Source organism: Xenopus laevis, chromosome 5S (genome assembly GCF_017654675.1).
Source record: "Xenopus laevis strain J_2021 chromosome 5S, Xenopus_laevis_v10.1, whole genome shotgun sequence".
Taxonomy (NCBI): Eukaryota; Metazoa; Chordata; class Amphibia; order Anura; family Pipidae; genus Xenopus; species Xenopus laevis.
The window spans coordinates 42284384-42298342 of NC_054380.1; positions in this window are offsets into that span (position 1 = coordinate 42284384).

A 13959-nucleotide genomic window follows, 5' to 3' on the forward strand; every position below is an offset into this window, starting at 1 on the left:
TGAGTAGCTGCTGGAACCAATGAGGGGTGTGGTGTGAGAGGGGCTTTAGGGAGCATCCAAGTAGGACCGAAGGCACCAGACCTCTCGAGACGTCTTTCAATGAGACGGCGGTCAATCTGAATAATCAAGTCAATTAATTCCTCCAAAGTTTCGGGAACTCCAACTCTAGCCAATTCGTCCTTAAGGTTGTCATTAAGACCAATGCGGAGTTGGTGTCTTAAGGCTCGATCATTCCACATGGAGTCTGTCGTATATTTACGGAACTCGGCGATGTATTCCTCGGCAGGTCGTCGGCCTTGCCGTAGCCCCCTGAGTGCTGCTTCCGCTGAGGCTGTGCGCTGAGGATCGTCATAAAGCGTAGTCATCATCTGAAAGAAAGCTTGAGAATCCTGGAGCAAGGGACTATTCTGGTCAATCAAACGATGCCCCCAAGTCTGTGGTTCACCATCCAACAGTGAAATAACAATGCCAACCTTTGTTTGTTCAGTAGCATAAGTCCGAGGTTGGAGAGTGAACAGCAATTTACAATGGTGAATAAATGCTTGAAATTTGGCTCTGTCGCCTGAAAAGCGTTCAGGTAACGGAACTTTAGGTTCAGGGAAATGTCCATGAGCAACGACTCCAGGGAGTAAATCGGATGAACCCCGACTTGTTGATGGTCCAGGCTGCGAAGGGTCAGAGGTAGTGGCACCACTCTGGATCTGAGATTGGATCTGAAGATAGCCACCTTGCAGATCCCGGACAGCTTGGGTTAATGTGGAGATTTGAGTGACTAGGACATCAAAAGGAGAGGATTCCTCCGTAGGTTCCATGCTGGCGAAGTGTTCCTGTCAGGGTACTCACTGTTAGTTGGAACTTTTAGACGAAGAGAAGCCTCTCCTACACCTCCCACAATGAAGCAGACTCTGAGGGTTGGAACAGGACTGGTCACGTGGAGGAGTGGTAGAAGTGCTGAAACAGGAACACTTCCAGAAATCGAGGTACAGAATCGTCAGGCAAGGCAGAGTCAGGAACAGGCCGAGGTCAGAAGGCAGGCAGCGTAGAATCAATAACCGGAGACAGGCAGAAGTCAGCAGAGGATATTAGAAGCAGGAAATCCGAATAACAGGCAGGGGTCAAACACGAAATATCAGGCAGTAATAAGGCTTAGCGTCACACTAGTAGGCAATGATCACTTCGCAAGGAAGTGCAGGCCTCGGCGTCCTTTTAAGCGCATTGCGCATGCGCCGAAACCGACGCGCGCGCACCGCGACCGACGCAACGCGCACGCAGACGCACGCGCCGCGACGGACGCACGCACGCACGAACGGCTCCAGCGCGACCACAGCGGGGACGACCGCGGCTGCCAGGTCCTAGTGCCTTACAGTCTACTGTATTACTGACCAGTGTTTGTTCCTCTGTATTCTCAGGCAAAGATTTTTAATATCAGACCAGTTACTTGGATATCAGCCTTCAGTTTGCATAATAAAAGGATGAAATAAGTGTAAAGTAAAGTTTCCTTCCAGAAATAGTATGTAATGTTAAAGTTAGCCATATGGCTTTGACCCTTTACACTTTCACGCAACTGCATATTTGCTATCCGGACTATTATGCATGAATCTATGAATAAATGGATAACATCTGTTTGTCCAGTTTCTGGTGCTACATGACCTAAATTAAGCATTTGTTAAAAAAACATAAACTAGCAGAAGCATATATAGGTATATAATGGGAATTTCATATTAATTGGTCAGCACCCTGCCTGTGCACATGCATTGGCAAGTGCCAATAAAATTGTGTGTGTGTGTCGCACCGATCGGAGACGCCGTCACATCCCCATGTAATATACAGTTGTGAAAAGAAGAAGAAGCACTTGTATATTGCAATAAGATATATTAGAAAATCAATGCATCATTTAGCAGCAACGTTTCAGACAGCCTGTGTGTCCTTTGTCAAGCCAGAAAAAATCTCTCAACATATCACAGGTATCACATTTTATAGGCAATAAACAGGAAATTACCTCAGAATTTGCATCCATGTTAGTGTAAAACATCATCACACATACATATTCATAAAAACGAAAACAGGTCATAATCACAATTTAAACCCAGTGGATGTAAGGATTTGAGTTTATTAATCCACCACATCTCTCTTCTCTTTAGTTTTAATTCCCTGTCGCCCCCTCTTCTCATGGGAGGCACTACTTCTAACACCATAAATTTAAGATGATCAGCAGTGTGACTCATGTCCACAAAATGTTTTGATACAGGTAATGTAGTATTGCCTAAGTTAATACTAGACCGATGTTGCGATGATATAATTCTGGCCACATTAGATGTGGCCAGTCTGTATACGTCCATCCCACATAGTGATGGGTTAAAAGCTGGTAAGTGGATACTTAAGGAAGGAGCACATTATTCTGTACAACAGATTGACTTTTTCTTACAGGCTTTGGAGATCATATTGTTTTGCAATTATTTCACTTTTCGGGAACAGTATTACCTCCAACTATGTGGTACCGTGATGGGATCCAACGTTGCCCCATCATATGCTAATGCCTTCATGGCTAGAGTTGAACAACATTTATCCTGATGTAGACTTCTCCAGGCATTGTCTTGCCTGGTGGAGATACATCGATGATGTTTTTGTAGTGTGGCAGGGTGACGTTGGCTTCCTTCAATGGTTTCAAAGTAGGATTAATGAGGTACATCCCTCTATCTCTTTTACACTGGCTTATGATCTCCAAAAAATCCACTTTCTAGATGTTCTGGTATACAAGGATTCGGAGGGCCAAATTTGTACTTCACTTTTCACAAAACCAACAGACAGGAATCAGATTCTACATTATACAAGTCAGCATCCCCCCATACTAAGAAATCAATTCCTATCAGCCAACTCTCGAGGGTACAGAGGTTAGTGAGTGAGAAGAAAGAAAAAGAGAAACAGAAACAGATTATGTGTCATAAATTCAGAGAGAGGGGATACCCGGAAAAAGTTATTCAACAAGCTCAACACAAAGTTAGGCATCCTAAAGAGAGGGCTAGACAGTCTAAACGTATACCATTTGTTACCCAGTTTCACACTAACAGTGAGGCTATTGGTAAATTATTGCGATAACACTGGTACATTTTACGTAATGCCTATCCGACGATACAAGAATTTAGAGCACCTATAGGAAAGGTAAGACTATTAGGGCACATGTCACTTCAACTCATAATGAATACTAAACCAAGGGAAGTACATACATTTTGGGGAGGTAGATCGAAAGGTATGTTTCCCTGTTTGAGTTGTGTACAGTGTCCTTTTGTTCTTAAAGGTAGGGAGTTTGTTCACCCCAGACAGGGCAACACATACAGCTATGGGGTCACTACACATGTATCTCTAAATTTGCAATATACGTGTTGACAAGTCCAAGTGGTCTCATCAATGTAGGTGAGACCACCCAGATGGTCAAATCACGTATATCGCAACATCTAGTCTAGTATTAACTTAGGCAATACTACATTACCTGTATTGAAACACTTTGTGGACATGGGTCACTCTGCTGATCATCTTAAATTTATGGTGTTAGAAGTAGTGCCTCCCATGAGAAGAGGGGGCGACAGGAAATTAAAACTAAAGAGAAGAGAGATGTGGTGGATTAATCCTTACATCCACTGGGTTTAAATCGTGATTATGACCTGTTTTTGTTTTTATGAATATGTATGTGTGATGATGTTTTACACTGACATGGATGCTTGAATAAGTGCTGTGGTACCTGTGTACATAGATTTTATAGTGATTAGTGTGGGCACACTAAGGTTTTTACTGTTTGTATGCACTATACACTGTATTTCATTCACTGATGACATCACACAGGAACCTGGAGGGAGGCATGTTTATTTGTAGATATATTTATATATATACCATATATAACAAACCATATATATATATATATATATATATATAAATATATATATAAATACAGACAGACACACTCATACCGACCTATTTATACACTCACATATAAAAACATATACCAATATCTATGCTAACTGTAGATGTTTGCATTACATTAGCCTTTGATATTTTGTTTGTTCAAGAACTCATCCAAGCTCCTCTTAATTAATAGAATCAGCCATCACAATAACATCCAGCAGGGCATTCCACAACCTCTCTGTGTTCACAGGGAAGAACCACCTACTCTTCTCCAAATTAAATTTCTGTTCTGTAATGTAAAGCAGTGGCATCTAGTGCACTGACCCTTTTTATAGGAAAAACGAGTCCCCGCTATGTTTATAATGACCTCTAATGTACTTGTAAAGTGCAATCATGTCCCCTCGCAAGCCCCATTTTTCCAGAGAAAACAACCTCAATGTTGACAGTCTACCCTTATAATTTATATCTTCCATCCCTCTAACCAGTTTAGTTGCACGTCTCTGCACTCTCTCCAGCTCATTCATATCCCTCGTAAGGACTGGAGTCCAAAACTGCACTGCATATTTCAGATGAGGCCTTGCCAGGCACCTTTAAAGAGGCAAAATTATGGTTTCATCCTTTGAGTTTATGCCCTTTTTATGCAAGACAGACCTTTATTGCTTTAGTGGCCACTGAATGACACTGCCAGAATTAGCCAAATTACTATCTACAAAAATTCTCAATTAAGGAAACCCCCAACACACTGTTGTTTAGGGTATAACTTGCATTTATATTATTTCTGGCAATCTACCTATTTCTCTTTGAGAAAGAGAAAATTTGCCAGCGCACAGTTTGCCTTTAAAAATAATTATAAAAAACAATGAGGTGTTAGTACCACACTTTGGCCAAAATATGTAAGCTCACATGCCATGTCATGGCCTCTCATTGAACTTAAGTCCTACACTATGTCAGCATTAAATGTTTGTAGTACATTTAAAATCAAGTACCCCAGCAACCAATGTGAGTAGTAAGACCAATGTGCACTTACCCTTAGCTCAGGAGCTCTAGTGGGAAAGGAGGGAATTTATAAGCCCCAGCAAACAAACATACACCTGTGAATAATTACCTTCTACACCAGGGGTCCTCAACTTATATCCCCCATGAGCAACATTCAGATGTAAAAAGAGCTGGGGAGCAACACAAGCATGAAACAAGTTCCTGGAGGTGCCAAATAAGGGCTGTGATTGGCTGTTTGGTAGCCCCTATGTGGACAGGCAGCCTACAGGAGACTCTTTTTGACAGTACACCTGGTTTTTATACAACCAAAACTTGCCTGCAAGCCTGGAATTCAAAAATAAGCAGCTGCTTTGAGGCCACTGGGAGCTACATCCAAGGGTTTGGTGAGCAACATGTCGCTCACAAGCTACTGGTTGGGAATCACTGTTCTACACTATTAGCATTTTAAATTTGTAGTGCATTTAAAATCAAGTCCCCCAGTAGACAATGTGACTGAGTAATAAGACCAAGGTGCACTTTCCCTTAACTCAGTGGCTTTACTGAAAAAGAGCTGTTTCTCTTTATTGGGGTAATTTTTTGGTAGATTGTTGCCTGTGCACATGAACCAGAAATGTCTATTTTTAAATCTGCAATTCCATTTCTTAAACATTTTCTATTCTCTAACATACATTGCCAACAGAAGGACTTTCCATTTTGTCCAGCAATTTAGTTTATTCCAAAGAAGCAGTCCACAGTCTGTAAGAACTGATGCAATCCATGCCAAGAATACTGCTTACTTGATTACACAAAGCCCTAAAAAATGTATCATACTGTCTAGAAAGAGTGATTATTTTTGTAACTGCTTTTAGGGTAATTCTATTTCCTGCCATTTCTAGTACATTAATAAAGTAATGTATACTCCAAACTGAAATTAATCCAAACCGGAAACCTGTGTTTCCCCCATAAATACAACTCTGCATGCACTTGGCAGCCCTGTATTCATAAGGGGCGAGCAAGGATAAGCAGGTAGGTGCCCCTTCACGCCCCCTACTCCTCACAATTTTGTTAAAACCACTCCAACCAAATTCCTGCTGACTTTTTTTTACCATATTTATAAATTAATTTTCACAAAAAAATCTGGTGAAAATAAAAAAATCTGAATACTACAGTTTGTTTGCATTTGACTCCCCAAAAACATCATCTTTTTCGGATTATCGCCCGATAACCACTAAATCTTCAAATTGTATCCACTAAATCTTCCACTTGTAAACAGGGCATCTGCCATTAACTTCTACATGACCTCTGCAGGTTTGAGATGGAGTACTTTTTTATTCGGACTTTTAACACCATTGGGGTTTAATAAATCACAAAAAAATTGAGGGTTTTTTTTCCAACAAAAAATTGTGTTTTTCCCCTTTAAAACTGCAACCAGAAAAAATCGGAGTTTAGTAAATAACATCCTAAGTCTTGAAAATTTTAATAAATAGGCCCCTAGATGTAAGCAGAGTCACTGACCCAGTTCTTATCACAAGAAAAAGAGGGAGCAAATAGTGTACTTAAATATATATAAGTGTACTCAGAGGTTGCAGCTCAGGGACAAGAGCCAAAATTATTTTTATCATGTTCCATAGACCTCCTAATGTGTTGTAATTCCCTTGCTGGAAATTATAAGGGGATGTGGCCTAGATTCACTAGGATTTGCTGTAAGTCACTGGGAATGTTGCCAGCTAAAGAGGAAAATGGAATATTCCACAGCAGGGACAACTTCCATAGTCTATAAAGAGAGATGCCATAAAACTGTTCCAGCATAAGTATTACCCTGTACTAAGCGTTATTTTCTAAGTGGGTGCATAGCAGCACATAAATACTATTCTACAACCAAATTCCAAATTTTTATCATGTAAAAAAAAGTCAGCGGCAAGTAGACAATGTGGTAAATGTCAAAACGAAGAAAAAATTGCAAACAATTTTTAAGAGTAAATTAAATTTGAAACAGACTGATTACATTACAAGAATAGAAAACATCTGCGATTCATTAGACCAATTTGTTTTGAAATGTTGCACTTGTGTTGATGCAAGGTTACCCATTTACATCATTTGAAGCTTTTGATTGTAAAGAATAATAAAAAACCTTCTATAAATCTGCAGCAATATTGACTGCTGATGTGTATTTTATTTTGATTTCTTGATAATAAAAGAATATTTCAAATTCTACATTACAATAACATTTTATTGCTCATATTTATATTCATTTAAAGACTCTTAAACAGCAGTTATTTTGTGTTTTATACAAGAACTGCAATGCAATGCTCAGGAATTGAGGGTTTTTGCCTAGATCCACATATTTTATGTGTAATCATTCGTCTGAATCTTTTATAAACAGACAGTTTTAAGTACTGTATGAGAAGACGTTATTCTAAGGAAAATTGCAGATACAAAGACTATTTTGTTAATTCCTTAATATGATCTTATACCTTTGTCCCTCAAAAGGGTGAGATGTTTGCCATTAACTTGTAATAATCTATCAATTCAATGACAAAATGATGATTTATTTAGCATTATGAATCAGATGGTGAAACGGATGTGGCCCGAAATTCTGTCGCTCATTATTGACACTTATGGGATTTCTAGGAGCATATTTTTCCAAGGAGGAAAACAAGAGTTCCCTTTGACTCATGGCACATGAGCTGTATATTCTGCCAATGTTTTCAGTAAAAGGAAAAACACTTTAAAGCGACCATGCAGTCTGTAACTTGAATTATTGGAATCTATCTGTTGCTGCTGGTGAAGGTGGAATTTGGGCAAAATTATGTTAGCCTTATACTATATACACACAAGGCTGAAATGTCCAATATTGGGAAAAATTTAACAACAAGTTAACAGCAAAATTGCTCTATTTTGATTGGTCCAGGTTACCAGTGCCTCCCTGCTAATGAATATAGGGTTGATGAGCACAGGCAGCACTGTATTCATCAGGGACAATTTTTCTATATGCAGAGTGCATTGTGCAAAAAAACCTTGTAGATTGCACTTGTTTTTTGCACTTTTTTGCAGTTGGCACCCAACCCTGCATGAAGTAAATGGCCCCCATTATTTACACCTTTTGAATTCTCTTCTTGTGTGGGGTACGTTAAGAGCAGCAGCCTTTTGCAGCACAGATATAGGCCCGCAGTGTATGTTTTTTAATCACATCTGCAAATGCACTTTTGTATTTTAGGGACTTCTGAACCCAGTAACTTTTGGTTCACAATGAATAAATATGTGGTATCATTTTTCTTTTTCTTTTTTTTTTTTTTCTTTTTTAGGTGATGTCAGATTTTGATGTCAGACATTTTATCATTGTACCCAAGTGCTATCTGATGAACAGTACTAGTCCCAAGACCTATTTCCACCTGAGGTTACCCTGTCTAGGACCCTATTCCTCAATGGCTAACTTTAGAAATGTCCTCTGGCCTTCAAACTGCATTGAATAAATAATACATTCTGCAGTAAACTTTGATTTAGTAGTGAAAACACCATGCTTTGGTTATGCTTTACCCCCTTAAAAATAATTTAAAAAAAATAAACTTTTAAAGTATAATTGCAAACATTTCACAATGCACCAAATGCATTGGACTCAATTGGCACTTTTTCTTGTGTCAAATGCATTGGAGTCAACTGGCGTTTTTTTCCCCTGCACCACTTGTTTTTTTACTCCACCAAAAAAAGAAAATCACTATCCACAAACACATCCATCACATAAAATATACTGTACTGCAGATATTCAGTACAACAGTAAGAAAAGCTTTTAACAAAAGGATATATATATATTTTCACGTGATAAACTGTGAGATAAGTTTTTCTGAATTAGGGATGCACCGAATCCACTATTTTGGATTTGGCCGAACCCCCGAATCTGAAAGATTTGGCCGAATACCGAACCGAATCTGAATCCTAATTTGCGTGCGCAAATTAGGAGTGGAAAGGGAAAAAATGGTTACTTGCTTGTTTTGTGTCAAAAAGTCATGTGTTTTCTGTCCCGCCCCTAATTTGCATATGCAAATTAGGATTTGGATTCGGTTCTGACAGACAGAAGGATTCGGCCGAATCCAAATCCTGCTGAAAAGGGCAGAATCCCGAACCGAATCCTGGATTCGGTGCATCCCTATTCTGAATTGAATCTGAAATTAAATCTCATCCACGAGTTTTCACGTGATAAACTTTTTTTTTGCCAAATTGGATCTGGCCCAAAGTTTTACTAAGTGGCAGTGGCATAGTAATCTTTTACCATCTTTTTTTAGTAAAACTTAACATACTTTTGATTATTACTCTACCATAAGTGTGAAGCAAATTAATATTTTACTCTTTTATGTACAAGCTACTGTTACACGGTTTTCATAATGTAGATATTGTGTAGTATTTTTTTGTCAATTTTGGGGGGATGTTAGACAATTTTGCTGACAATTATTACCAGTTTTTCAATATCTGTTTTTCAACATCTGTTTTTCAATTGGCATTTTGCAATAAAACAGAGCAATTATAGTTTTTATGGAAGAAAGTTCTTATATCGGAGCAATAAAGAAAATCATGAAATTAAACCAAATTTACCTTGCAGTACTGTATCTTGGGAAAATTAGATCTAAGACCTGTGTTTGCATTTCTGAAGAATACACGCAGAGGCAGAAATTTACAAATTCTGCTTCATGGCATCATAAAGGTCTGTTTCCACTTAGAACTAGATAATATTTATGACTGACCTTTTAAAGAAGATGAAAACTAAGCTCTAAACTTTCTAAGCATTCAAGCATAAATTGATCCCATCTCAGACATGTCAGACAAAATACCACCTGGGTTCAGAGATGGAAGACAGACAAAGTATCTAAAGCTGAAGAATTCCATCTGATTTTTGATGCCATTTTATATTTTTTAAATAATTTAGAACAGAGCTACAGTATTGGCCTCCATATTTAGTAATTTCATTTGGAAAGTATACATTTCTTAAATGTATTGCAAAAATAAATAAATAAATAAAATATTATGCTTTTCCGATAATAGCAACAGTTTCCAATAAAACTTTTCCATATCTGCCTGGAATGCAACAAGGTGGATCCAATGATCCTATGAAAAATAACAAAATTAGGTTATCTTATGGGTTTATCTTAGATAAAAGGAAACAAATGGAGTGTCACGGTTGGCACCCTAATTCAGAACCGATGCTAAGCACCTTGGTCTCCGCTCTTGCTTCAGCCTTTAGCAGCCGCCTTTCACCTCGGGAGGAGCCCTAGGCTAATCGGATGCCGCCAGGTCTTAATAAGAGAGGTGCAAAGCGAGGGGTTCTGAACAAGCACAGGGGCACAACAAAGTCTTTGGGCAGAAGGTCGCGGTACAAGGCTTAGGCAGAAGAGTAGTCAGATCAGGCTGGGTCGGGGCAGGCAGAGTGCAAACGGAGTCAGGCAGGCAAGGGCCAAACCAGGGGATCAATCAGAGGGGATATAGAATAAGCAAAGTCGGATATCAGGCAGGGGTCAGGATACAGATGTCAGAATTGTCCAAAGCCAGGCAAGGGTCACAACAGGAATCAGGATCAATAATACAGATAGCACAAACGCTCAGAAGCACCAGGAACAAATCCTATAACGGGCAAAGTCCTGTAGCCCAAATGAGCCTTTTAAACATTTCAAATTTTGCGGCTTTAAATCATGAAGAGGCGTGCCGCGCACGCCCTAAGGAACCGGCACCTGCGGCAGGGAAGATTGGCGCAGCGGGCGTCCCTGCCTTTCCCCCACTAGACCACCACGGTGAGTTGTTACATGGAGCAGGCAAAAACCAGGAAGAATATATAAAAGGCAATTTTAAACACCTCCATAAACTATTACATTGACATTATTGAAGACACAACGAATGGGAGAACAAGAATTGTGTACAAAAGATTTGAAAGAGAAATATGAAGAAGTATATCAAAAAGAGAAGTTTAGAAATGATGGGAGACAAGTTGGTAAAAGTCGAGAGAGAGAAATGGTGAAAGAAAAAGATGTATTTTGACGAGTGGTGCTTCATCTATGATTTCAAGCTTAGATAGCAAGTTGTCTGTACTGCTGTTATTTTATATACAGCTGTGTATTCCCCCCATGTGTATTTTGTTTGGAACACTCTAAACAAAATAGCAAGATAGATAATAATTTAAATCCTAGACATTGGAATGACTTGCTCCTGGGGATTCAATCAAATATACAGTATTTGTTTTCAATAAAGCACATTCTTGTGCAGGAATGCAAGGAGATATTAAATATATTCTGCACATTTTTTGGGCTCTTAAGTAATTTCGTCTGTAGCTGGTATATCCATTGGCTTATCTGCAAAATGATTGGAGATTTAAAGCTACCGCCCCATGTGCACTTTTTTGGATTTCCCTTCCAGTATTTTAAAATCTTCATTGCTATAGTATTGAGTGGTATTTTTTTTAAGTCTTTGTTAATTCATTAAATATGTTTCTGTAGACAAACCAAGCAATGTAGTACCACATTTAGTAATATTACCCTAAAAATAACTTCTAGAATTTTGCAGCTAGTTATATTATTTTCCCCTCAATGGAACTAATTGTAAGTAATAAAGGAAGCATAACAACAATTTAACTTGCTGAAGTCATCCATACGTTCTTCCTCTGTAAAGTAATGCACCCTATTACTAATTGAATAAGTACATACAATACAAAGGAAAAGATGAAGGTACGGACTTTAAAAATATATAAAATAAAGTGCACATATATTGTAGGATTTGTAGGCCACACATGTTAACGACTGCCTTATTTATAACTGACATTGGTGAACAATAATAATTTTATAAAAAGTGTTACTGACCTTTGTTGGGGTATTATACTATGTAAGTATCGAACACTGATCAGCATCCTTCAATTATTGTGGGGGTTGTGTTCTATTAGTTTGAATATTTAGCCCATGCAGGTTTCAAGTATCATAAACAGAGAGTTGTTGGGAGAGAATATTCTAACTAATATATCCGCTAATTACAATAAACCTAACCAGAGTGTTTTAAATGACATTAATTTTAGGGATGGAAGGTGTTAGGTTTAGTTTGAGAAGGCCCTAGGTTCAGTTGGTATTTCCTTGTAGGGGTACATCCTTTTTAAATGGTGTTTCAAATAGTGCAATGTTTTCCAAACTTCCACATTCATTTGTATTTTATTTTTTTCACAGTTGTGTAATTTAGTAGTCTTAAGTTGTTGAGAACAACAAAAACATATGTGTTCTTCATCATCATGAGACTTTTACTTGGATGTCAAATGGCAATTCAATTCCAAGTTCCTTCAAGCCTCCAAATATGAAGTAAAATCCAAAGACATAAATAAATTAGTAGCGATTGTCTTACCAAGTCTGACAAGTCTAATTCTTGTGTTTATTTTTCCTCCAGTTTGGATTATAGAAGACCACACTGCTGCATTACTTAAAAAAAAGAAGAAACATTTGACAAAGCATATTAACACACATGTAAAAATTTATACATTGTTATTTTCTATGTTACGGCAATAACCTATTCTGCTAATTATGGGAATAGAACTAATTGTTCCAGGACAACTATAATTATATTTCAATCTTTAATACAATACAATTGAACAATTGAATCTAATCCTTTTAAGAAGAAGTCTGTTTTTTTTGTCTGTACCATGTTTATAAAATATTGTGCAATTTTTTTGTTCTGCTGAATAACAGCAGCTGCGCCAACAGTACACCATGGGTGTTACACAATCACAGAGATGACAAAGATGCATCCGATTATATTATTCTGTGACTTCAGAGGCAAAGCATGTAGATTTGCGGTTCAGCTAAATAGGATTTTGTTACTTTGAAATATTCAAAGAAAAGCCTACTATTTGGTAGAAGGCTTTGTGTATTGGTAACACTTCGAATTTCATCTGGCCTTAAATGGTAAATGGAGCCTTTTTTGTTTTGGCTGATCATTCCCAAAATGTCATTATACTTAAATAGATAACATAAGTGCATACATCATTATATGAAAGGGAGATGTTTTTTTATCTGCATTTTTATATGAGAGCATATGATTCAGAAAGAAGTAGATTCTTTTGTAACTGTTCCCTTGGGAGAATATTAAGATATAGAACTGCCAAAGTAAGCAATACAGCAGCATCCACTTTAACTTGGCACACTGATAACTCTGCAGGGGAGGACATATAACAGACTGAGATTTTTCCAAGGCTTTCATTTCCAGGCAAAGATTCAAAGGAAGAAGTTCCCAATAGCCATTACTAATTATATTAGGACGGATTCTGATACATATATATAGCATTCAAAAAGACCAGCAACACTGGGAGTTTTGGCGAAACAAATCAAACGTCTATATTTTTAAAGTGCATATATTGGCTGTATATGCACTTTAAAAATATAGACGTTTGATTTGTTTCACCAAAACTCCCAGTGTTGCTGGTCTTTTTGAATGGAACATACATGATTTTGCCGTGCACCTGGGTACTCAACAGTTGAAGCGGTGTGCCACCCTACGCACATATATATATATGTAATCCAAAAAAATCCAGCAAAATATACCAAAATATAGTAAATGATTTATTGAAGAAAGATCGACATTTCGGTCTGTATCCCAGACCTTTATCAAGATAACTCTTATTAAACAGACCCACAATAAATACCCTGCGTGAAATGGCACCAAACTGATGTCATTAAAACATCATCAATTGCATATACATGTAGAAAAATATCTATTAAATCCCCAGAATAATAAACCATAACCGATTGCCCGTGTATTCAACTAATTACTATAGCAGTCAGGGCCGGACTGGGGGTAAAAAGCAGCCCGGGCAAAAAATTCAAAGCAGCCCACATGTAAACACGCACTGTTCTTGTGCATATCCACTCATATATTGGGGTAAAACTGCAAACAATTATGTGCATAAAGAACTGCCTTTCTCACTTAAAGGAGAACCAAACCCTTGCTAATAAAAAGCCCTATCCCCCATAGACCCCCCCTCCCTGCTCCCCCCCTAGCCTAAGGGGCAGATTTATCAAGGGTCGAAGTGAATTCGAGGGAATTTTTGAAGTAAAAAAATTTGAAATTCAAAGT